Source organism: Alligator sinensis, unplaced genomic scaffold (assembly GCF_000455745.1).
Source record: "Alligator sinensis unplaced genomic scaffold, ASM45574v1 scaffold797_1, whole genome shotgun sequence".
Taxonomy (NCBI): Eukaryota; Metazoa; Chordata; order Crocodylia; family Alligatoridae; genus Alligator; species Alligator sinensis.
The window spans coordinates 297831-323830 of record NW_005842839.1 but is presented as its reverse complement, the minus strand read 5'-3'; the positions used below and the strand labels follow the sequence as shown (position 1 = coordinate 323830).

Genomic DNA, 26000 nt, shown 5'->3' with positions numbered 1-26000 from the left:
TACATTCTTTTAGTTGTTTCCTTCCTTTTAAATGGAGGGCACCAACACGTGCAGCCATGACCCTGTGCCAGCTCTGGGCTCACCTGTACAGGCTGAGCAGCAACAGCAGCGGCAGCAGCAGCAGCAGGGCAGAAACTGCTGCTCAGTGTGTGGTAAAGTGGCCCCTCCCCCTTGCTGCTGCTGAGCAATTTTTGGTGTGGCTGCATGGAGCCTGCACTGTGCTAGGTTGCCCTGTGGCTCTGTCATCATTGCCTCTGGGCTGCCCTGTGGCTGCTTCACACTGTCACTGCTGTTACCAGATTTGCCTATCACTTTGGGGTGCACTCATTTATTAGGGATATGTTTCTAGGGTCTTTGTAATTCTATCAATGTGCTGCTTGTGTACTGGTGTTTCTATATAGAGCTGTATATCTCTTTTCTGCAAGTCTTCACCCCCAATGGAGCTATCTTGCTGGACTCAGTTTCAATGGGGCTGGGTACCTCCAGTCACCAAATCAGTCATACACACAGATTAACATGACATGCTTGACCCAGCTGGGATGATCAGCATGGACAGGCTGACACCCTTATAAGCCAGGAATCAATTCATTAAGGTAACAATAAAATGCAGTCAGACACAAGCACACAGATGAACAGAATACCTCTGAATCAGGCTGGGTGTCCAGCTGACATTCTCATGGGCCAGCATTCAGTTCATAAGGGCATGTCTGAGCCAAACTGGGTCAATCAGCCTGTACAAGCTGATCCTCTTATGTGTTTCAAACTCAGCATGTCCCAATCTTTGCCCTAACTGTCCTAGTAGTGGTAGCCTCTTGATGAGCAGACCCCACAGTATTTCTGGGCTTCACAGGGATCTTTAGCTTAGGTAAAAGAAGTGTTGCTGCAGAGCAAGTGGGGAAGGAAAAGTAGAGAAGGAAAAATATATCCAGTTACTACCAGTTTTACTATAAAAGTTATTTATTGCTGAGTATATGAAATGTATAATGGTACTAGTAATAATAGACATACAAAGGAAAACAATCAACTACAATACTACCCTGGTTTCACTAAGTATTTGGGGAAGCTTAGCTCAAGCTTGACTAATACAGTTCAGGTTCAGAAATCTGTGCCTAGAGAGAAAAGAGAGAGAGAGTAAGAGCTGAGGTCTCACCAGTCCAAGGCACTCAGGTTCCAATGTTGACAGGTAAAGTTCTTAGCACAGTCCTTGAAGGGAGATGATCTGTTTCTTCCAGCTTCTCGGGAACAACAGTGGATGGTGTCAGAGAGATTTCTTCTCTTGAAGCACGCTTTGCTGCTTTTACCCTCAGTTCAGCTTCTTCAAAACATTCTTTTAATAGTGTAAATAATTGTCTTTTCTATTGAAAAGGGGTTATCTGGTTTGGAACATCTCAAGAAACTGATTAACAACCAGGAAAAAACATAAGTTTTTAAGGAGTAACCTGACACTTAGGAGCCAGCTTGAAATTCTTATGGATAGCAGATATACTGCATGGGATACCTCATTGTTTCTTCAGAAACAATAGATAGCTTGCAGCATCAGGGTTTTGCATTTTTACCTGTTGTGAATAAGCCTCAGCTTAGCATGACTTTTCCAGATTTTACTGTAGTCTTTTAACAGACTTAAGGGGATTATTGGAGTGTTCATAAACTTTGTGGGAAGGACTTCTACCAGTCATCCTGGGAAAAGTATGACAGCATTTCTGGTCAGGGCTCCAGTGGGCTGGATGCTGTGATGAACCCTTCACCATTGTTCAAATGTTGCCCATACACCCTCTGACTTGGTCTCTTTGCCTCAGCATTCCCTAACCCGGCAACCGAGTTTTAGACAATCAAGTTTAAATAGGCCTTCCACAGTGGAACCGAGGAATGTACAGCCCAAGATGCCTATTAAACTTTACTTCTGCTTAGTTCTGGTTAGATGAGGTGATTCCCCATCATGCAGTGCTCCCCTGCTTTTCTGATCCCAGAATTCAGTGCAGTCCTTGCCTTGGAATCTCTGGTCTCCATCCTGAATGCTAATGAAGGTGTATTCCTGTCCCATCTCCCATTTAAATGAATTGTCATCAGGTTCCATCTCAGATGCAAATGAGACCAGGGTAGTTGCTCCCTTATCTGGAGGGCTTTAGGTGCATCTCCCATTGCATCTTCATTGTCTTTCATAATCAGTTCTGGTTCAGGTAGAGGAGGGGAAAATTCTTTGCGAGTCAGACAGGCTGCGTCCTGTGCCAGGGTTCCCCAAGAACATGGAGCTGAGAGGTAATACTGCTGCCATGCTGGGAAGCCCAGAGGTGGTGGTGATGGAGCCTCAGGGCAGCCTGGTACAGCGTGGGATCTGGGTGGCTGCACCAAAAACTGTCCAGCAGTGGTGAGGGGGAGGGCAGCATTCCTTCAGACTGAGCAGCAGTTTTTGCTTAGCTGTTGCTGCTACTCAGCCCAGACAGGTGAGCCTGGAGCTGGTGAATAGGGTCCAGGCTCAGCAGCAGCAGTGTGGGAGAGAAACTGATACTCAGCATGGGGAGGGAAAGTGGCCCTCCTGCTCCTGCTCCCGCTCCTACTGTTGGCACTTCCTGATGCAGCTGCTTGGAGCCCATTTGGGCTGCCTTGCATCTGCTCTGTGCTACCACTGCTGCCCTGTGGAGCAGCCCAGAGGTTGCAGTGATACGGTGAAGATTCAGGGCAGTCCTGATTGGGCTTTGGGAGGCTGTACCAGGAAGTGCTGGCAGCGGGAGTGGGAGGGGCCACTTTTCCACCATGCTGAGCAGCAGTTTGTCCTGTGGTGTTGCTGCTCTGCCCAAAAGGGCAAGTGTGGGGTCAGGGCTGCATGCACTAGTCTCCGCCTGTACTGTGGGGCTGGGGTGGTGTGGACTGGGAGTGAATGGGTATGCGGGAGTGCAGTGAAAGCCAGATGGGAGTGAGGGGCCTGTGCTAGCATCCTGGGACCAGCACTGGTGGGGCCTAGCATGGGGCAGTAGGAGCACAGGGTCCCGGCTGGCATGGGCTCTGTGAAGCTGAGCCAGTTCCCTTCTCTCTCTGCTGGCACAGCTCAGCCCAGCCCAGCTCCATAGATCCCATCCCTGCGAGCCCATGCCCTGTTGCCCCACTCTGGGCCTGACTGGTGCTGGCCCCAGGACACCTTTGCTTCCACTCCTCCCTGGCCCCCACTGCCACTTCCCCACTTTCCTGCCTGCCCACTGGTTGCTCCTGCACCATGTGGCTCATGGCTGCATGGCCATGATGGTAGGACTCAGCAGGACCTGGCCCAGCCCCAAGAACTGGGACTATCACTTGCGGTCCTCCCTTGCCTCATCCCCCACCGCCTGTTCTTACCTGAATTCCTTCTCTGGTGTAGGCAGGCATGAACAGTCTCACAGTCCCAGGCCAGAAGCCTCTCCTAGGTAGGGGCTTCTGGTTTAGGTGGGCTGGGACTGGGTGGGCCTTGCTGCTGCTGGGTCTTGCCATGGCTTCCCCTTGGTCCTACTGCCCCTGGCTCCTGTCATCTTTGCCAGGGGCAGATAAATATTACTTTTATAAATTTTTTAGGGGCCCTGTGGGCCAGATAGAATGGTCTTGTGAGCTGGATTGAGCCCGCAGGCTGTATTTTGCCCACCCCTGAGCTAGACAGAAGTGAAAGAGCCTAGCTTACAGGACTCTTCTGACTTGGGTTTTGTGCATTGCAGTGACTGTAACAATGTTTCTAATTGTATTGTGATGACTAATAAGAAGATTTCTTAGAACTCTTGAGATTGGTATATAGTATCAAATGACCTCCTGATATTGAATTTTTTGCTTCAATGTCACTTGCAGAAGAAGATCATTTGCATAAAGAAATGAGCTTGGAGTCTTGTCAATGGAAAGTTTGTTTTTTTTTAAACTACAGTAGACTATCCAAAAAGGTTGCAATAAGTATCCTCACTAAAAAGCTGCATCTGAAAAACAAACACCCTCCAAAATGGAACAGTTTCATCATCCCAGCAAAAACCCACTAGTAATCTACAAAAATTCAGGGACCCAACTCACAAGTCTATATTTACTCCTACTGGGCATGCTTCCTGTGTTTTGTATGCTGTCATGGGTCCTCCTTCAGATCTGCAAAAACAGAACTACAGTTGGAAGAACAAGCTAAGATTTGAAGGCATGAGGACAGGTAGAAATAATTGTCCTCTGTTTCTTTTCCTCCCAATTTCATGTAAGCATTATTTCCTTGGGGCAATGATTGCCAAGGATAATTTAGGTAAAAGACCCTTACTTGAAATTAAGGCATACTTATTTAAAGACTATTAATAAAGTTACCAATAACAGAAAAATGAGAAATTCAGAATGAAAGTAGATTTACAGAAAACATCAATCTTTTTTAAGTTTAGATATGACAGCTAAGCTGCATTAACAGTAACTCTCAAATACTTGAAAGACAATAACAATCACACCACTCTTGTGTTTGATGTGACTCTTAGGTAAGCAAATCTAGGCTAAATACAGACAGTCAAAAAGCCCAAGGCAGAATTGATCCATTTTATGGAGGTTTCTCTCAACTGCATATATTGTAAATGAACAGACTCATGTTCAATCTTCCATTGGCCAAGGCAGGCGGATGCCTGCACTGGTCAAGGCCAGAAGGTGGGGGGCTGCTGTACACCTCCCAGCTCTGCTTGGCTGTGATTGCTTCAGCCCTGTCCCTTTGTCAATCCCTCTTTTCCCAGCTATGGAGGGACAGTGGTGGGGAATGAATCCCTGCTCTGTCCTTGCCCTCGCCCCCACAGCTATGTCTGTGCAGTGGGTGGGGGAAGAAGCCCCTGAGTTGGGGGTTTTCCCCACTGGAGCCTGGATTCACTGGGCTACAAATGCCTCAGTAGCACCCCCCCTGCCAGCCCCTTACCTCTCAGCTGTGGGGAAGAATGAAGCAAGGGAGTGTTGGGTGGGGCACTTCAGGGGGGAATCCCTCATCTCAGGGTATTTCACCCCCATTCACTGTGCACACCCCAGCTAGGGTGGGGGGGGTAACGTGGGGTGGGGGGCTCCATTTTTTGCCCCTCCACCTCTACCAGGCTGATAGGGGCAGGCAGGAGGCAGGCTAGGGAGCAGAGGCTTTGTTGCCTCAGCTCTGCGACAGCTGCGGGCAGGCCTGGCCCAGCTCTGCTAGTGAAGACAGGACAGCTGAGGTCTGGAAAGCATCCTGGGATGCAGAGGGACTGTGAAGTAACGTGAGTCAGGAGGGGTCTAGGACAGAATTTTAATAACCTGGTTTAACCTATATTAGTTAAGTGTGATACTACATCCACCCGGATCTTTCTTAAACCAGGTTCAGCCATTTAGAAATTGGTCTGTATGCACTGAACTTCTATTCTGTTACATGTTTAAACCAGTTTCTGATCACTTATACAGATTTATGTGTAATTTCTATCCCTAGCTTTAGAGGGGTTGAAACCTGACTTTTGGTTCCTAAAAACAAGATACTTGTTTGAGCTGAAACATGAGCTAAATAGCCAGGGCCATTAGACAGAGGCAGTAATAGGTTCATTGGCTCATGGCATAAAAGCCATCTAGTCCTACCATGAGTTACACATATGTAACCTTTATTAGCCTTTACAGTAAATTGTATGCAGAGGAAGTATAGTGTGGCTATATGTAATTTATTTGAAGCAAAGACTTCCATTTGTTTAGAAAATGGTACATGTGATAGGATTAAAACCTCATCACATTTGTTGGCTGAAGTTGTTATACTCAGCTGAACAATTTTTGTTGACTTAACTGGTACCTTTTTAGCAAACTGGGACATGCTAAAACTGATCGCAGAGATTGCTTTTATACGTTTCACAGGCATATATGCTTTTTGTCCTATTGTACTGCAATTAGAACAGGGGTTGAAGTGATAAATATTTTACCTTTTCTACCCTGTAACTTCGTCCTCTTTGCCCTGCATATATTGTGCTACTTTCTTGCAGCTTAGAACTCAAGATGTGTTTGGAATCTGCAGTAGAGAGATTTAATAGAGGTTACCACGTGTTTGAGAAACACATGTTGAATAAGGAAATGTGTGAAGTAACAGTAAAGTTGACAGAAACAGTTGACTCTAAAATAACAAAGAAATTTAACCTTTCTCAGACATTGAATTAAAATGCTACTACAATATTTTTTAGCATGCATGGCATTAGGGAGCTAATTAGGCAAAATGAAATTTATTGCCCAAATTGTGTTTAAACGCAAATATCAAATATACAATATACAATGGTTTTGCATGAAAATCAAACATATTTTGAATGGCTCATTTTTTAAATGAATTTTCTTGTAGACTCTGTCATGCAAATTTATGAAAGATCTAATTTAGGCAATCAGCAAGGCACATCATGTAGATAATGGATTTTCTCCATTGGTTATTTTCTCCTGCAACCACACTGCACAGGTACTGATGGCACTGATGATCCTATCTGACTGGGCATCATTAATAGGCTTCCTATGTGGTCTGCATTTTTTTTGGTGGCAGTGGAGTAACAAGCAGAGCTGAAAATCAAGAAATGCAGGGAATTATTCTGTGCTCAGTGGATCAGATGACTGGATAAGAAGTGGTCAGGAAAAACCACTGAGAAGGACTTATATGCTTGTCCAAGTTGTTGGACTGCAGGCCCTGAATGGCTGCAAGCAATTTCCCAGTAGAGTCTCCCAGCTCCGCATCTCCCTGCAGTGCCTAACTTTCTGTGTCTTTAAAACTGTGTCAGATATCAACCCAATCCCACACAACTGTCAGTTCAGATGGCAGTTGACTTCAATCCCTATCTCCCCTTCATCTCACAGCGCAGCCTAATCACAGGTGTCAGTTCAGATGACAGTTGACTTAAAGGTTCCCTAGGACTTCACATACCAGTTGTGGAGGATGATGTCCCTAGTCTCTCCTCTTTGATGAACTTTTCAAGGACCAGTACTACTGAAATGCTGCTGTCTTCTTCTCTGGAGGCAGCAGGACTCTGAGTCAGACCCATGGTCGATGAGCTCTCAGGAGTGGAGGATGACCTAGATACTTTTACTCATCTCGTAGCTTGGCATTCAAGTACTTCCATTAGTGTTTGGAGGTACTGAAAATGTGGTACATTATGCATGGGGGTGCCCTTCTGCTGATCTCCTGCTACTTCAGATTGGAAGGCAACCCTCATATTCTTGGTCTTTACCCTGCATGGGACTGCCATCTTGTTGTGCCCCTACTGGGCAAGTCTCCTGAACACATCCAGGTACATGTGCAAGTTTGCACTTGGGCTGTTGCTAATGCCAACTGGGTTAGCACCTCCAAGTCCCCCATCACCCTCACTAGGCTCTTAGTTTCTGCGTAGGACCAAGTGATCCTAGTCTTATGTGCCCTGGTTGATTCTCTCCTCTCCCTTGTCTACTCTTTTCTCTCTTCAGCATCAGACATCTCAGATCAATACGGGGTACCTGTACCTGGGCCCTCAATTTTTAGGTCTTTTGTTGAGCAGGTCAAGAAAAGTTCACCCCCCTCCAGCCCTCATTTTGGTGGAAAAAGTGTGTACAACAGACATGCTGGTAAGGCAATGAGTGACAAAATGAATAAATGCTGACAAAACTTATGAGGAAAGACTAAGTGATCTGGGAATGTTCAGTCTGGGGAAGCCTGGGTAAGAGAAGATTGAGGGGGGGCTTGGTGGCTATTTATAAGTATGTAAAGGATGAATACTATGAGCTGGGAGAAAATCTGTTCACTAGGGTGCCTCAGGGGAGGATAAAGAGTAATGGCCATAAACTTTTGAAGAATGGTTTCAGGTTGGATGTAAGGAAGAACTTCTTTACAGTAAAGGTGACCAGAATCTGAAATAGACTTCCCAAGGAGGTGGTGTGGTCCCCAACCTCACACCTAGTGAGTGTATGTGTGCTTAATTGATTTTTATGTGTGCATGTGCAATTGTACACCACACCCTCCTGTCTAACAGTGCAATATTGAGATCCTAAGCATTGGCCTGACCCCTCAGGGCAACGTTGGAACCAGGCACTATAAACCTTTCCCAATAAAGAAGGTAGACAGGGATGAGAAATGCATTTTACTAGACCAGAGCACTTATTTAAATGACAATGACATACTGAGGGATACCCACCATTTACAAAGCAGTATTACCAAATAGGAACCCCTCTCCCATCATGTGATCTTCTTTCCAGGCCATTGTGCACCCTCTGTCTGACCCACCCCTTGCTCCCTGGCCCTGCTGGAATTGGGGCACCCCTCTGTCTCAGACAATGTGGGTGGGGGAACAGGCTCAGCTGTCTCACTGCTGGTAACCTTCTGGAAAGAGGTAAGCCTAATCGAGATTGTGCGCACACTGCTGGTGGGGGGACTCACTTATGAATTGGGGGCTTGTTCACATGCTTAAGGACCTGATCCTTAATCATTGTGCATGTCTCCTTAAGGTATGCATGGCACCGTGAGGCTAGCTCAAGAAATTGGGTTGTATGGTCTAGGAGATGCTTTCTGACTTCAATAGTGTTGGCCATGCTTTGCATCTCCTTTGATCAGCTGCTCTAAGCACCTTCTGGACTTTGTCCTGCCAGTCATCCACAGTAGTCAGTGATAATTGCATGGCCTCCACCAAAGCTCCATCATGCTCTCTCTGGAGCATTGCTGCCTGCAGTGGAATTCCCACATTCATTTGGCTTCAGTGCGAGCTGATGTCCACAGGTCAGATGCCCATCATCAGTTTCCATTGGGTGTGGTAGCTGGTAACAGGAATTGGAAAACAAAGCATTCATGGTCAGAGATCTCACCCCCAACTGGTAAATGTTAGGGTGACCATATTTGGATTTTTGGGGAGCACTGGATTTGCAGCGGAATACAAGGCTTTAATCTGTGTCTCAGCAAAAGCTGCTGGTCACAAGGCAAAATGATATATTAAAAATAACCTTGAAAATGCTTAAGTAAGCAGTTTCTTAACAATGGGATAGTATGCAGGATACATGATTCCTTGTGTAAGGAGAACAAGATGCAGCCCACCAGCTATCATCAGGAGACAAAACAGAAGCAAGACCTTGGAGATGAAGAAGGAGTCAGCAAGAAACCAGAAAGAAACAACAAGTAACCGAAAGAAGCAAAGGCCAAAGTCTTATGCATGCACTCTTAGCAGAGAGGCATGTAAATGAAGGAAATGCATAGGCAACTCCATGCTAAACAGTAGTAAGAAGTAAACAGTAAACAGAGGCAGAGCTTGAGATGGGAGGAGAAATGGGTAGAACAGAAGGTGAAGTGAATGTTAATGAGCATGAACCAAGGTGTATAAAATGTGAAAAGAACTAATGTTCAGTGTGACTCCCCGGTTTGTTGGTTTTTGGGAGCTAGTTCGAAGCTGTCTCCATTCTGAATAAAGCTGTTGCGAGCAATGTGTGCTGATGTTTGCTCCCTGCTTGCTCTGGCTAATGAGTAACAGGATCCATGGGCAATTGGATCATTGTCTCCCTAGCTGCTGGACACCACATGGAGTCTGGGTTTAACAGTAAACAGAAGTTTAACCTCCACCTAAGCTACTTGCAGAAACCCCCCAGGAAATCCAAGCCACTGGCATGGAAAGATTGCCTGCCATAGTGGCACAAATAGATATAATGTCCACTCCCCGATGCTCACAAGTCCCCAACCACAGGTTCTTTTGTGTCTCTGGAACAACAACCAATCTTTGGGTATTGGGAACTTCTGACGTGTAAAATGCATCCTGAGGGAGGAAAGCACAGTTCTGTCTGATGAGTTGTCCTCCTTCTCTGAGCTCACTGGCAAACCTATCGGGGAGACTGGGCTCATGTTCAGGGCCACCTCTTCTTAGCTATTCCTGTCCACCAGCAGCTGTGAGCAATCACCCCACACCTCCGACATGTTTCCTGTCTGAGTCTCAGGACAGCCTGTGGTCTTTTGGTTAGGCGTGCTTTCCTGAACACCAGGCCCAAATGACTGGAGACAAGCTTCACCTACATTGTTGGTGAGAATGATGGACAGCTGCTCACACAATGGTACAATTGTGTATGCTGTCTCAGAATGAATTCTTATCCTTGCCCCAATGAAAAGCACATTTCAGGGCCTTGATCTTGCTGTGGCACCGTGTCCAGTCCTGGTTGTGCCCATGCACCTTCATTTCCTTGGCAATGGCCATATACACTGGCTTATTCCATCTACTCTCCAACTGCTCAATGATCTTTTCCTCTGACCAAATATTGTTCAAGTCTTTAAGTTCTTCCGAAGTCCAGATGGGGCTACAGTTTATAGACGTATCAGGTTCCTCCTCCATAGCCTGCATACTGGATTTGTACTTTGGAGACATTGAGAACTTTTTCATGGCCCAAAAGGATTCAAGAGAGGGCTAGTGATGCTGCCAACAGTCACAAGATGATTTTTTGAAAATGTTTTAAGCTGTTATATAGACGTGTATTTGAAGAACCTTTTGCATTCCACGTATGCATACCTGTGAAGGTGTGAACTGTGTCTCAGTACCGGAAGTCAGAGGAATCAGATCAAGTGACCTTTCTGAACAAAGCAATGGTGATATTCATACCCTGGATCAAATCATCCACCATTGTCCAGAAGTATAGATCATAATGGCTCCCTGCCAATCGCACTCAAGCATCTGTGGCTGGCAACTCTTCCTTCATGCACACATCCCATTCCCTCACTGTGTCACCTATCAAATGCTCAATTGTTCTCGGGTTCTATCTAGTCCTGAAGGGAAGGAAAATTCTGGGTTCATACATTGAGTCTTTGGCTGCCAGAACCCCACTTTTCACCACTGAGCAATTGAATAATAGCTATGTGATTGTGGGGGCCACAAAAACTCTAAGAACCAAGTTATGGAGGTGGCAGTGTTAAAGGAGCCTGTTATGTTCAGTAATAGAAATGTAGGATGGGTGTTAATGATGCCCTATTCCAAAACCAGATGTGAGTCAATTATTGACCATAGTGAGTGAGAGAGGACTTGATGGTTCTGGCACTTTGATGCCTGGCATAGATGTTGATGTGCTAATAGGAGCTTATTCCAGGGTGATACATATTTGGGGAGATGCTTCTTGGGTGTGCCTATTCGTTGATTCAGTAATCACCAATATCTGTAGCCCAGGATGTATGATGAGTTCCTGGGGTCATCCTAAACCCCACATGAACTGAACTGTTGACTTGGAATGATCTTCTGAATGGCCAGGGAGACATTTAATCACATAGTCTCAATGCTGGGGCCACAGATAGGGAGGCAGGAGACTGTCATGCATCAGCCCATGGCACCAAACAAGAGGGTGCCCATGGCCATCATGAAACTGGCCACCTTTGTCAGCCTCCACTGCATCGTGAACCAGTTTGGCATGGCTCCCTGCATGGCTGAGTTGGTGACTCATGAAGTATGGCAAGTGCTGCAGGATGCCATGGCAAACAACTTTATTTGCCTCAATAACCCCATGGAAGTTATTGAAGGCTCCAAGGCCATGCAGTTCCCTAACTGTGGGTGCATTGCACAGCACCCACTTCCCTGTGCTATCCTCATCTCAGGCAAACCACTCATTCACAAACAGGAAGAGATTTGCCTTGGTGAACCTGCAAGCCATGGTGGATCACTAGGGCCATTTCACTAGTGTTTATACAGGCTGGGTAGGAAATGCACATGATGCATGTGTGTTTAGAAACTTGCTGCTGTCTGGCTTGATGGAGAAAGGACAATATGTGGCCAGGGTTCCCAATAGAGCGACCCATGATGTTGCCATCTCCCCGCTTATCATAGCAAACACAGCTTACCCCCTCCAGTCCTGGCTCATAAAGCCATATGGAGGACATATTACTGACCCACAAAAGATGGCTTTCAAATACCATCTGAAGAAATGCAGGATGGATGTTGAATGTGCTTTTGGTTGCATCAAAGCTGGGTGGAGGTCACTGAACTACAGGCTGGAGTTGGAGTCAGAAAATATAATGGCTTTTATAGTGGCAGCCTGTGTGCTCCACTATATTTGCAAAAGCAGTGAAAGGTTTTTAGTGAGTCATGGGCTGTTGAATCACGGGAGGCAGTTGGCAGACAGAGACATGGGTAGGTAGTGCACAGCACCCCATGACATCAGTATGGAGATGCTGGTCAGGTGGCTGTTGTGTGGGATTGCCTGGCTTCACATATTATGGACACTGTTGATGGAGTCAATTCTCTTTAGGCTGATGGATATGTTCCCGATACCTGCAGCTGAGTGTTGCTTCAAATAAACATAAACTTTTCATTGTAACACAAAACTGTCTCTTCAATACATTGTCTGTAGTGGCAGGGAGAAGAAAGCAGAAACAGTGGGTGGTAGGCAGGAGTTTTCCTGTGGGCAGCTGTGGCTTCCTGTGGTTACCTGAACTATGAATAGCTGGCCACCACTGTTTAAAAGTTACCTGAAATGGAGAAAACTGGCTCTCCAGTATACCAGAAAAATAAAATTGATTAATTCTTTTTGAGGGAAAGTACCAACAGTTCTTTCCAACTGAATTTTTAAAACAATATTTTGCAATGTCATAGGACATATCTGAATCCAAACAAAAACAAATTTCTAAGTATAAGAAATCCTTTTAAATGGAAATTTAGAATTTTGACCCATTCTGCTTCAGAGCCCTCTCTTTGTAAAGAAAGTATGACTCAGTCTCAAATACATTTTTTTCATCATAGTTAATTAGGTTTTATTAATATATTCAAAAAGCAATTCTTAGTTTAGGAATAAACCTAAATTATAGCTATTATGTTGTTGGATAATTGAAACTAAATTACTTCTTAATAGTTGAGAAAGTAAATAACTTATAACTGAAAATTAGTTCAGTTTAAGTGTGAAGACAGGTGTGATTTCCAGTTATGGCCTTCATTTCTATGGCAATGAATGAATAACTTCTTATCATGGTTTACTGATAGTCTGCAAAATTTTTACTGAGACATGAATTTTTTTTACTGACACATTCTCCATGTGTAACTGAAACCTTTTTGCCAGAACCTGGATAAGGGCTGGGTTCAAATTTGGAATTTAAAAGCAATCATAGTAAAAAATTTGGTTGTCGGTAAAAAGTTTGCAGATTCTCAATTTTAAAAAAATTTGTTTTGGCAATGATTTTACACTATTGTGCTCCAGGGCTCCCCTACTCACCCCCACACCTTGATGACAATGACCACACCCTATGCCACTGCACCTCCAGTTAACCCCCAAGCCTTATCCCTGCTGGTCCCACTCTCCCTGTCTAGCACAGACCCTACAGAGAAGAACACCTGTCTGCCTACCTGCCACCCAGAATCATTACAGACAGATGGGATGCAGCACCAGCATATGGTTAGGACTGGGGGAAGAACTAAAGAGTTCCGTGACTCTCAAAGCTGTAATAAGAACTTCCTTTACGGAGCAGTACTCCTGCTCAGATGCCAGGTGGTGTGCTCTGTCTGTACTTCAACACTGCCACCAACTTCTTTCCCACCACAGAGTTTCAATTAAGCTCCGGTGGTTTAGAGTTCAATTTTGCTACAGATTTTATAGACAGGTAATTTTAGTCTGGTTATTTAGTGTGTGTTGGTAACCTTATGGACAATTGACAACTCCACTTCTCATAGTATGACTGGATAAGCAGCAAGTCATGATTTATTTACATTAAGGTTCAGAGCGAATTAGTAAAGCAAATGTTTAGATGTTTTATTTCAAAAGTAACTGTGGCCAAGGACTAGAATGTGCCCTATTACATCGAAAATCTGTGTGTCCATTTCAGTGACATGTAAAACAAATGTGATGATGGCACAAAACAAGGACTAGGGTGGACTTTCAAGCAGCATTTTAAAATGTAGATGGGGTTCAGAAATTGTGCATGCATTCTGCATATGCAAAATTTAATTATACTAAATCTAGAAGAAATGCTTAGGAAATTTACCAGTATACATCATCCAAGTACACATTGAAAACTGAGTACAATTTTTATTTGTTTTTACTGTGAATCAAGATACTCTGCAGACGGGACATCGGTCTAAGGGAATAGGAAATAAAACTTCTGATAAAGCTCTGAATTAATTATGAGTCTCATCTTTATGGAGGAGGAGCAAGGAAGAGATCTATATCATTTAAAGCTTTTCTGAGGCACAAAACCTAGTTAGTAGTAAATTATTCAGAGAGCTATAACAGAGGCTTAAAATGTGAAACATAAGTGGCATGACCTCATCATGGTGAAACCACCTATGTTTGCCCTGTACTGCCAGATCGAAAGAAAAAACACTTCATTTGGACCCTTGAGGTTAGGGATTCTAATTATCAGTGAATATGCTGGTTGTTGACTGTCTGCTTTCCAGAAGTTTATCCAGTGCTTCTAATCTGTAAAGCAAAGCCTTATCAACTGAATGTGTAACAAGAGGGCTGACAACGAAACTGTCTAAATAATATTAAGGCAATTATCTGTTTAATTTTCATTACATATCTATAATATCATGATGACCATTTTGGTCTATCCATGTGTGACATTCAAGAAAAAAAACCTTATTAGGAAATTTATTTCTTTTGAACCCAATTGTAGATACTGGAAACTTCTTCAAAGGTATGAAAAAAGTATGGTGGGAGTAGAATGAATAATCTTTTCCTTCTGCTTTCCTATGAAGGTAACCCACATTAAATGAGGTTTAAGGAAACTAACTTTCAGTTAAAAAGGATACACAAATAAATGTTAAGAACATTTAAAATAGCATACTACCAACAAAACAGGTATGTTTATAATGTGCTTTCACTAGCTCATAGTTTGTAACACAGCACTTATGTTGTGCTTAATAGGTCCAAAAGCAAGAAGATTAAACACTTGGTATAGGCTCTTCAAAGGATTTTGAAACCTGAGTGGTTTAACAAAAAATTTGAAGTTAATGGTTTATTGCATGTGGATTCCTGTGTTTGAACGAGAATTGTGTTCTTCCTAAGCTGCTTAACTATACAGATACTCAAGTTCAGATGTTCTTAGTTAAACCTAATAAAGGAATTTCCTTGTAGGATATCTTTCTGTGTACTCACCACTGCACAAAATACTTCTGCTGTCAATAATCACATGTTCTGACATCTGGGAAGGTATCTTCATTTGTAGCTATTTTAAATTTTTGTTTAGGATCTGCCATGCAACCTGTTGGCTTTCTGAAACACCCATAACCTATACAAGAAAATGACAACAAAATACAGCTGTACAAAATACAGCTAGAGAATGTTCAGTCCATTAATGCCATAGATGAAGCGTTGCTTTTGATAAAGAGCCAAGAAAATACAAGACTTATACTGTGTCTAAAAAAATACTTACATGATTTCAGAGCAGGTCAAAGCAGGACTGTGTGGCAGCATATGTGCTGTTAACATTCTTTGGTTTATTATAATAAAATCAATAGGCTGGGGGTGCTGTAATATCTATAAGCTGCATTTTTTTATTTAGGGTGCTGCGATCAGAAAATGTAACTGATAAACTTGCTATGGCAATCGAGTACTGTTTTGGATGCTTTATACAAGTTGTTTGGTTTGGGTGAAGCGGCTTCATCATCCTTCAGTCTCTGAATAGTTAGAAACTGAATAATCATGTAGGTCCAATGAAAACATCTTTGCAGAATGCTGGAGGTCCATAGTTAGAATCCCCTCTTGAAATCAAAACAATAGCTCAAATGAAAAATAAGAAAAATGTTTTTTTAAATAAATAAGAATGATTGTGTTTATCATGACAAGCACATGTTTGGGGGTGATGGCTATAAGCTGTTGGAAGTATCAGCTGTAAGATACAATTCAAATGCATTGGTCAATAGGGCTGTGTGAAGCTGTAGCAAAACCCCAGTTTTACTTTGTTGTTGTTGTTGTTGTATTTATTTTAAAATGCATTCCCTCCCCTTCCCCAACCATTTCTGACCTATTCTCTCCCTCTCTTTTCCGTATAGATAAGTATAAGTAAGCTAAGATGTAGGATAAGGTTTAAACATTTTTATTTTGGTAGCAAGTTTTTGGTTTTGGATATCCACTGTTGTATATTGTATTATTATTAGGTTTGTATTGATTTTTACTGTTGTATATTGTATCATTATAATTTTTGTATTGATTTTTATTGTTTCATATGGATAGTGTATGATTTAGGCCTGTGTTTGTAAGTGAACCAAAGTCATGTCAAGTTTCCATTTTATATGTCAAGCCTCCAGCTTGTGTCCTCTGCCTGGGCATCCCATGTTGCAACTGTATGAGTCATGTACCCCTCCTATGTAAATTGGTTCCCCAATGAATGAATGTGATTGGGAATGATTGAAATACAACAGTAGCAGGCCTCTACTGAATGGCCTGTAATGACTGGGCCATCACCTCGCATTGATTCACCCAGGAACCACAGACCTCACCCAGGAACAGAGACAAGACCAGCATTTGAAAGACAAAAGACCCTGCAAAACCAGCAACTCCCACCATTACAGACACCAGAAACTGCACATCCTTGCATGGAGCACACATGCTCAGTGCGCCAGGGGCTGACCCTTGCCTGGGCATGCCTCCTGTCACTAGGGTCACACAAAGTCTGCCCCTATAAAAAGAGGCCGTGAAGACAGGCCCAGTGGGAATGCCTTTTCCATCTGGACCAGCCCCATGCCACACCACCTATCCACCCAGAGGCCCTGTCGGCGACCCCATCTGGACAACACCTACTGGACCAAGGACTCCTTCCAGCCCGGGATAGGTAGACATTACCTGCACACCTCCTCCTCCAATTTGGACTCTCTCTCTGTCTCTCTCTCTCTCTCCTCCTGCACTTCAGTGGACTTCAGCCCCTGCACCAAGCTGCTTTAACCCCTGCTGCCACTGTGTGTGTGTGTGTGGGTGGGTGGGTGCAAGGGAACCAATTTGGCATTGTGTCACCATCTCCCCTGTTCAATAAAACCACTGTCACTTGCAACTGTGAGTTGGGCCATGTTTTACTGAATCCCAGTCCCTTCCTTATCTCAAATTCCAGCCTCATTCTCTCTCTTTCTCTCAATTCCAGCCCACACCCCTCTCCACTAGTTTCCTGATCTCCTCTCAATTCCTACTGCCTTTTCCCTGTGACTTTCTGCTGCCTTTCTCTGCTTTCCTACTGCCCCTGCTATCTCTCAGTCTCTTCTGCTGCTTTTCCTGTGATTTTCTGCTGTCCCCCTGCTTCCCAAGCTCCTACTGCCTTTTCCCTGTGACTTTCTGCTGCCTTTCTCTGCTTTCCTACTGCCCCTGCTATCTCTCAGTCTCTTCTGCTGCTTTTCCTGTGATTTTCTGCTGTCCCCCTGCTTCCCAAGCTCCTACTGCCTTTTCCCTGTGACTTTCTGCTCCCTTTCTCTGCTTTCTTTCTGCCCCTACCACCTTTCAGTCTCTCCTGCTGCTTTTTCTGTGATTTTTTTTGCTGTTGTTTTGCCTGAAACCATCTCTCTGGTTTCAGGCTCATCCCCCGCCCCTGCAGCTTCCCAGACTTCTCTAGCTGCCCCGGAGCCATCTTCTGGCTCCCCCACACCCAGAGCCTCTCTTTAACACCCACACTTTCCCTTAGTTCCACTTTCCCTCTCCAGCACCTACCTTTTCAGCTCCTCCGTAGCTCTGGCTCCAGTTCCAGACTCTGTGCTGGCATGCTTCCCTGTTCTGCAGGCCTTGGGAGTTGTCTTTTAATCAATTAAGATCAATTAACCTAAAGTTACCCCTGAGCCTCAGTTCTTCAGCCCAGGCCCCTGCAGTCTACTGGCTCTAATCCCGGTCCTGGTGACTTTAACTCCTTACACTTCTACTTTCTTACCTTAACCTTTCCCCAGGTATCCCAAGTACACAAAGCACATGCATACATACACATCACAACACCCAACTTAGAAACTCACCTGTGTGTATGTGTAGGTGGGTGGTATGTGTGTGAATTAGTAAATACACATATATATGTGCTTTCAACAGCACAAAGTGGCAAAAGCCTCCAGCAAGGCAGCAGCCCTCGACTTCAGGAGGGTGGACTTTAACGAGGTGAGAAAACTAGTGGGGGAAGTACTGAGGTCCCAGAGCAGGAGGGAGTTGAATGTCCAGGAGAAGTGGTCGTTCCTTAAGGAGATGATCCTCCAAGCTTAAAGGGAAGTAATCCCTACATGAGTCAAAGGGGGCAAGAGGGTGCAAAGGCACCCATGGCTCACCAAAAGCATCCGGGAAGGTCTCCAAACAAAAAAAGAGGTGTACACCCATTGGAAGGGAAGGGCCATCACAAGAGAGGGCTATACCTCAGTAGTTCGGGAATGTATGGGGGAGGTCAGGAAGGTCAAGGCGGAAATGGAGCTGGGAATAGCGACCCAGATCAAGGACAATAAGAAGTCCTTTCTCAAATACATAGGGAGGCAAAAGAAGGTGCCAGGTAATGTGGGGCCTCTGCAGGACACGCTAGGAAATCTGGTCATCTCACCTGATGGTAAAGCTGACATATTCAACAATTTCTTTGCCTCTGTATTTCTGAGGAGGGACCCGGATATCTCCCCCCCTGGCACCCCTGAGGGCCCTGTGGGTGGCACACCCAGGCCTAGGGTTAATGAGGACCTTGTCAGGGAACTTCTGGAAGGACTAGATGTATTTAAATCCTCAGGTCCTGATGATCTCCACCCAAGAGTGCTGAAGGAACTAGCAGGGGTCATTGCGGGACCTCTGGCACAGCTCTACGAGCACTCATGGCACTCAGGTGATGTGCCAGAGGACTGGAAAAGGGCCAATGTGGTCCCCATCTTCAAAAAAGGGAGGAAGGAGGACCCAGGAAACTATAGGCCTGTGAGTCTTACCTCGGTCCTGGGGAAGCTTTTCGAAAGAATTATCCTGCCACATGTCCAGGAAGGGCCAGCAGGGGAGGTTATGCTCAGGGGCAACCAGCATGGGTTCATTAGGGGCAGGTCTTGTCAAACCAACCTGGTGGCCTTCTATGACTAGGTTACCAAGTCCTTGGATGCAGGTGTCGCAGTGGATATAGTCTTTCTGGACTTCAGGAAGACCTTCGACACGGTCTCTCACCCCATTCTCAGTAAGAAACTAGGAGACAGTGGTGTTGATGCCTACACGGTCAGATGGGTCACTAACTGGCTGGTGGGCCGCACCCAGAGGGTGGTGATGGATAGGTTTTATTCGACCTGGAGGGATGTGGGCAGTGGGGTTCCCCAGGGCTTGGTCCTTGGGCCCACACTATTCAACATCTTCATCACTGACTTGGGCAAGACTGACAAGTGCAGGGTAATGCACCTGGGGAGGAAGAACCAGTGGCAAACCTACAGGCTGGGGAACTCCCTTTCCCACAGTGTTGAGACAGAAAAGGATCTTGGAGTCATCATTGATGCTGCAAGGAACATGGGCCGACAAAGTGGGGACATGGTCAGGTAAGGCCAACCATACCTTGTTGTGTATCCACAGATGCATCTCAAGCAGGTTCAAGGAGGTGATCCTCCCCCTCTATGTGACACTGGTCAGGCCGCAGCTGGAGTACTGTGTCCAGTTCTGGGCGCTGCACTTCACGAGGGATGTGGCCAATATGGAGAGGGTCCAAAGGAGGGCCACCCGCATGATCAGGGGTCAGCAGGGCAGGCCCTACGAGGAGAGGCTGAGGGACCTGAACCTGTTCAGCCTCCAAAAGAGAAGGCTGAGAGGGGATCTAGTGGCAGTCTACAAACTAGTCAAGGGGGACCAGCAGGCATTGGGAGAGTCCCTGTTCCCCCGAGCAGTCCTGGGAGTTACAAGAAACAACGGACACAAGCTAGCGGAGGGTAGTTTCAGGCTAGACATTAGGAGTCGCTGTTTCACCGTCAGGATGGCTAGGACCTGGAACCAACTTCCAAAAGAAGTGCTGCTGGCTCCTACCCTGGCAGTCTTTAAAAAAAGTCTGGATGAATATCTGGCCGGGGTTGTTTGACTCCAGTACTCTTTCCTGCCATGGCAGGGGGTCGGACTAGATGATCTCCTCAGGTCCCTTCTGACCCTACCAACTATGAAACTATGAAACTATATACACATACATAGATGATATTGTGTGTGTGTATGGTATATAAATTAGTAATCCACATATGTGTATTGGATGTGCAGGTGTTGGTAACTGGTAACTGATTCTGTCTAAATGTGGTGTGTGTAGCATGTATGGGCTTAAACTGGTAATAGGTGTGCATGAACCTAGACTGGTTATTTTGAACGTGTGTGTATCTGAGTTGCTAGTGTGAGTATGTGCATGTATGTATGTATGTATGTATGTGTGTATATATATATGGCATTGTGTGCATGATATACGAATTAGTGATCTGTGTCTAACTTTTGGGGTGTATAGTGTATGTGCTTGAATTGATGATAAGTATGCATGTGCCTAGGCTGGTTTGGATGTGTATATGCCTGAGCTGGTAGTGTGTGTGTGTAAGCACCTAATTGATTTGTGTGTGTTTTGTATATGTGCAATTGTGTTGCACCCTCCTGTCTAACAACACAATATTGAAATCCTGAGAGTTGGCCTGATCCCCCAGGGCAACAAAGATTTGGTCATTGATTCAATTTGGCAGAGATTCAGCCCAATTCAGTGGCAGAATCTCCAAATCCAAATCGAATCAGGAGACCCTTTAATCTCTCTGAATTGAACTGGAACCCTTCAAATTGATTTGGAGAGATTTAGAAATATTCGACGATTCAGACATAGACACAGGTTTAAATGTTTTTTCTACATACCTCAAGGTACCAGGCAGCTCATGAATGTTGAGGTGGTGGGGCAGATGAAGCATCCAACAGGAGCATGGTGGGGTACCCAGCGCACTTGGCAGCAGACCCAGAAGTGGACCAGAAGCACTTCCAGTCCATTTCCAGGTTCACCAGGGAGCACGCTGGGGGCCCGTCATGCCCTCCTGGCTCAGCAACTGGTGCCTCCTGGGTCTGGGGGGCACCTGGGGTCCCCCTGCAGCTGACTACTGATCTGGAGAGGGTATGGGGGGCCCACCCACATGCTCTGCAGTGGACATGAAAGTGAACCAGAAATACTTCTGGTCCACTTCTCGGTTTACTGCCAAGCACAAGTGCCCCCCCCTGTGGGACGCTCAATCCGCCTCACCATTGCAGCATTCACAAGCTGCATCTGGAACCTCCAGGTATGTAGAAAAAACTTTTAAAGCTTTGTCTATGGCCGAATTGCTGATTCTCTGAATCAGCATTGAAGCTTCAGATTTGGATTCAGCCGAATTGAATTGGGATAGTGATCCAAATCAACAAATTGAATCATTGTCCCTGATTTGGGTCAAATCCAAATCTGAATCTGAATTGAATAAGGCCTGTTTTGCACACCCTGACTGGTCAAACTGCTGTGTTCAATTACACTGGAGTAATATGGTAATTTTACTTTATTTTTTGCATTTAATTCAGAACACATTTAGAGAGATTCTTGTATTTATTGTAATATTTCTGAAGAACTTGAATTATGACAAAAGAAGATGACTTAAGCAAAAGACCATGTTGATTTCGGCTTTCACATTTCACAAGGAGCACAATATGTAGTTTCACTGCCCACTTGTAGTTGTTATTATATTTGTGTTACTTTTCTCTTGGTTCAGTTTGCTATTTCTAGGTGATTGGTTCTGCCTACAAGAGAAATTTTATTGTAATCTTATCCTTCAGTGTTGAGTTTACCTTGGCAGAAAAGTTTAATTGTACTAGATGTTTTTATATACCTTAGTACTTGTGCAGAAATGAGCTGGTCTATCAATCCTTCCACTTTATGTGGATCAGCTCTGTCATATTTAGGGTGGGAATTTCTGAAAGCTTAAATAAAACATATTTAAGACTTCACCCCAGACAAATCTTCATTTTAATATGAAAGAGAAGGCTTTCATCTTGATGTTTTTCTTGGGGAAAAAAGCATCCGATTTCCCTTATTACCCTTTGGAAGGTCCCCAAAACTTCCTGTTTTAAGTTAAACTGGCTGATAATACTGGCATATGCTAGCACTTTCCTAAATTCAGTGAAGGTATTTTCATTACATTCAAACTTCTCTAAACGGCATTAATCTGAATATGTGGTGATTTTCAAAGTAGCTGGAGGAAATAAATACTTGATCATTTTAACTATGGAAACCTCTCCTTGTTAAGGTAGAAATTTAAAACTTCATCAGAATATTAAAAGAATATAAATCCCCACCCACTGGAGTTAAGAGGCTGAGGTGCATTTATTTTTACAGCCTATTGCTTTGTCTTGTCAGCTTGAATATCACTCAGTATTAAGCTTTATTGTTGAAAGAATAGTGGTGCATTTTGGAAATACACAAGAATCAGGTGAGATTTTTATCTTTTCAAAGATAGCCTGAAGGGAGTTATCTAGTCCCATATCTGGCTAATGTAGTAACATTTTGTTGCTAGAATTAATGCAATTGTATTATGCCAGAGACATTTTAGGTTTCTTAAAAATATTTCTTAATTCAGCCTGACTCACTTCCATATAAGGAACACAAGTTCAAGTTATAGATGATTCAAATAATTACACTGTACAAAGTCAGCCCAGGTATATAAAGCTTGAGGGGATAACTACTTGCTTTAATGTGCCTAATGTTCTGTTAGTCTGCAGGACCATATGTGATAACCCAGAGCTATTCTGTGAGTCGTTTTTGGTTATTATTAGTGCCATTTAAGGAGAAAAAGGAAGTTTATCTTCATGGCAGTATAGATGGAGGTTTCCTGTGCTGTGCATGGATTTTTCTCAAATCCATAAAGACGAGACTTAAATATTACTGTGTGAAAGAGTAAACAGCGAAGCGGCAAAAGGAGCCGAGGGAATGCCGCTTCTGAAGCTATTACTATATAAGGATAGAAGCTCTGGGAGAAACAAAGAAAGAAGAGACAGGAGTCCAGAAGAAAAAGAAGAGATAACGGCTGAAAGAGAAAGAGGGGGAAAAAGAAGATCCCCAGGAGACAAGAAGCTTACCTCAGGATTTCTCTTTACACCGGAGAGACTGGAGCTCAGAGGAACAGGGGCGGATCCCCGAAGAGGCACACCACGAGACATGGCTGGCAGTTGTGATGAAAAGAAAACAAAAAAAAAAAGGGAAGAGTGAATTGATCCACTCCCACAAGCTTAGAGAAGGCATCTGAATGTTGACCACAAGGATTCAAGGCTTCAGACACACGCAAGATAAAAGGTACACACTTATGGTAACAGAAATAAAGAGAAAGAATACAACAAGGTTTGAAGAGAAAATTCTGCCCCAAAAAGAAATAAACAGACTAACCAGAGTTAGAGATTTCGTTTCCTAATACCAAGTTCAGCCCGACCGAACTGATAATAGTTATGCAAGAACAGTATATAGATAGAATTACAAAGTTGATATAACTGATAAGGTTAAAGAAAAAAAAGATGATGATAAATGGACCACTGCTGTTTAAAGATAAAGAAAGTTTGTATAGCATTATAAAGAATAAAAATAAAGACAAGTGTTAATCTGCGTCCGACTGTGAATATATACACACATCGGCGAGTGTGTGTGAACAGTCGAGAAGGCATGTGAAGTTTTCCTCTATAATACCGGGACTCCTAATAGAGATACCAATAAATAAATAAATAAATAAAACATATATAATAACCCTCTTGAAGAGTGACATCATAAATTAGAACATATTATAATAACTTCCAAGACGTGGCAGGTGGGAAAGTTGGGGTATTTATAGTTCTTTTGGGAGATTATAAGAGGATACAGAGAGGCATCGTAAGCTCCATCATCACATACTGGTACATACAGTTTGGGCTTAATCAAACTGAAAAAGTAAACTCAAGAAACTCAAGGGGTTAACTTGAAGGGGTGGATCTAACTGGGTCCAGTGGCACAGTTGCAACTTCTAGTCAATTTCTGCTGCCAGTGTAGGAAAGAGGGTTCTGGCTCCTTGGTGTGATGAATGGGAGTGGCCGTGAGGGAGCTAGTGCAACTACCACAGGATTTCTCCAACTCAGTGCTGGCTGTAGAGAGTGACTTCTGCTTTCTGCGCAGCCCGGAGTCAGAACTGGGGTGAGAATTTTGCCTGAACAACCTGGGAGCCATAGTGGCACTGTTACCTGATGCAGTTTGGGCTGCTTCCACTGTGATGTGGGCTGCTGCTGCTGGGGGACCCTAGTATATCTCATGGGGGAAAGCAGGGCATGAGCTCTGAGAGCCAAATGAGAGGGGATGCCAGACTGAAGATCTCACAGAGTAGGGAGCACTATGTATAGCCAATCCCTGAGTCACAACAGCTGGAGTCTGTACCACACTCTTATCATACTAGCACCAGCTGAAGTGCAGAGAGCTCGATGTGTGTTAGGTAACACTGCTGCTGATATCAAGCATTGAGACACTCCTGGAGCCCCTGGGCTTCTGGAGATACCTAGCGGAGTGAGACAGGGAGCAGATGGAGAAAGGGTGAGCACATCTGTCAATGTTCATAATTGATCCAGCAGCTGGGTGGGGGCCAGTGCCAGTCCTGCCCTGCTACAGTTTGGGGCTGTTGGGAGTGGCTGTGAAGGGTTTTGGGCACAGCTGGAACAGCAGCAGTTGTGCACAGCAAGGCTGGACAAAGGAGGGGTGTGGTTATGAAGTTAACACCCCTCACCCATTGATTCCTAGTCTACACAAAGTTTAAAACCAACTGTCTGGCAGTGGCAGCAGCAGTTTTATTCAGGCAGCAGTGAGGGAGTCAATTGACTTCATGGCTCATTATAAGCTAACTGATTTCTTAATTCCACAGGTATTAACAATCCTCTCTCCTTTTTAATGGTGTTGATGTTTCACCAAACTATACTTTCTTATGCAATTCTGCTGTCTCTTTGCTGATCCTGGTAAAGCAGTTCCTATTTCACAGCCCTGCAGACTTCAACAGTAGTTCAAAACATTAACTCAGGTGTGGAAATAACTTTCAGTGGAACACTGGATGCATTTTCCCAGATGTTCAAGAAGGCTAAATTGAATAATATAGCTTGGAATCCCTAGCTTATTAGTAAAGCTTCTAGTTTCTTTTTAACCAGAGAAAAATATATTGTGTTATATGTAATAAGCACACCATCTGTACCTACCCCCATCTTTTCAAAATCCTCAATCCCCTCATGGTGCACAGCATGTTCACTCTTGCTGCCCCTGCTCCTAGTCAGTGGAACAAAGAGGCTAGCATGGAGCAGGCCCAGGAGGGAAGAAACCTGTATGCTGCCACTGTTTTTTCCTGCCATGCCTGGCATCCCACACAGCTGATTATAGCAGCTGGAGCTCCTGGGCCAGCAGAGGACTGCCAAAAGGGCTGGACAGGGAGCAGAGCCTGTCCACTACTGCTACTGTCTCCTGCTTCACTTGGCACCCTGCACAGCAACTTCCTGCATCTGTGGCCCCCAGGCTGACAGGGCACACAGAGGGGTTGGGCAGGGACCAGCACAGGAAGGAGGGACCTGCTCTCCACTATGACTTGCTGACACTGGGGGTACCACAAAGTTTCTCCTGCCTCACTCCAGCCTTGGGCTGTTGGGAGTATCTGTACAGGAGCTGGGCTCTGCTGGAGACAACAGCAGCCATGGTGGATGGGTTCCTCTTCCCTGCCTTTTCTCCCTACCTTACCTCCCCTCATTCTGGTTTCCCCTGCTGGCCTGGTGACATCTTTCACACACCCCTTTTCCAAATCCTGTATCTGTCCCTGGCCTAGATGGAGTCTTGTACCTATGTTCAAGAGTGGTTCAAATGGTGCAGTAACCATGACACCATACAAGCTTTCAGTAATAAAAATTGGTCCTACCTTCAACCTAGCCTTCAAGGAATTATTTTTGCAATGAAAAAGCTGCCATTGGTCAGACTGTTAGGTTACAAGTTATCTCATATTTGACCTCTGTCTGATATACTGTACAAGCTTAATGAGAAATTATAGCTTTAAATTTGTAGAACTTGCATGCAACTATGATGTTGGCAGAGGGCAACAATGCTTTGCACTTTTGAAAATGGTTGTACTGTTTAGGTTTAGGATTACTTTAATGTAGATGTGCATTCTTGATGCACAAAGGTTTACTGCTGTTAGTTTGTCCAGATT

At 44.5% G+C, this 26000-nt stretch overlaps 1 long non-coding RNA gene across 1 annotated transcript; it reads right to left on the bottom strand.

Moving 5' to 3' along the window:
- Positions 1 to 8039: 8039 nt before the first annotated feature.
- Positions 8040 to 23068, bottom strand: LOC102368401. Its single transcript, XR_325137.2, has 3 exons — positions 22894 to 23068; positions 14992 to 15124; positions 8040 to 8709 (listed from the first exon to the last, which is right to left on the bottom strand). It is a non-coding gene; the product is annotated as an uncharacterized LOC102368401 (long non-coding RNA).
- Positions 23069 to 26000: the final 2932 nt, after the last annotated feature.